Source organism: Phalaenopsis equestris, unplaced genomic scaffold (assembly GCF_001263595.1).
Source record: "Phalaenopsis equestris unplaced genomic scaffold, ASM126359v1 Scaffold210857, whole genome shotgun sequence".
NCBI lineage: Eukaryota > Viridiplantae > Streptophyta > Magnoliopsida > Asparagales > Orchidaceae > Phalaenopsis > Phalaenopsis equestris.
In genome coordinates, this window is record NW_018229911.1 from 1 (window position 1) to 203 (window position 203).

Below are 203 nucleotides of genomic sequence, written 5' to 3' on the forward strand. Positions count from 1 at the left end.
TGCAAGCTCGACTTTGTTTGGATATGCTGGATAATAGACTTCATCATTGAATCGATTATTAATGATTGGTTGCGATGTTAATGGTGGTATTATTTCCACCGAATTATACGCCTCAATTTGAGTTGGCGCATGAAAAATGTCCCATGGATGATGTTGAACTGTGTTTGTATCATCGATCGGCAAATCATCATATCTTATCAATT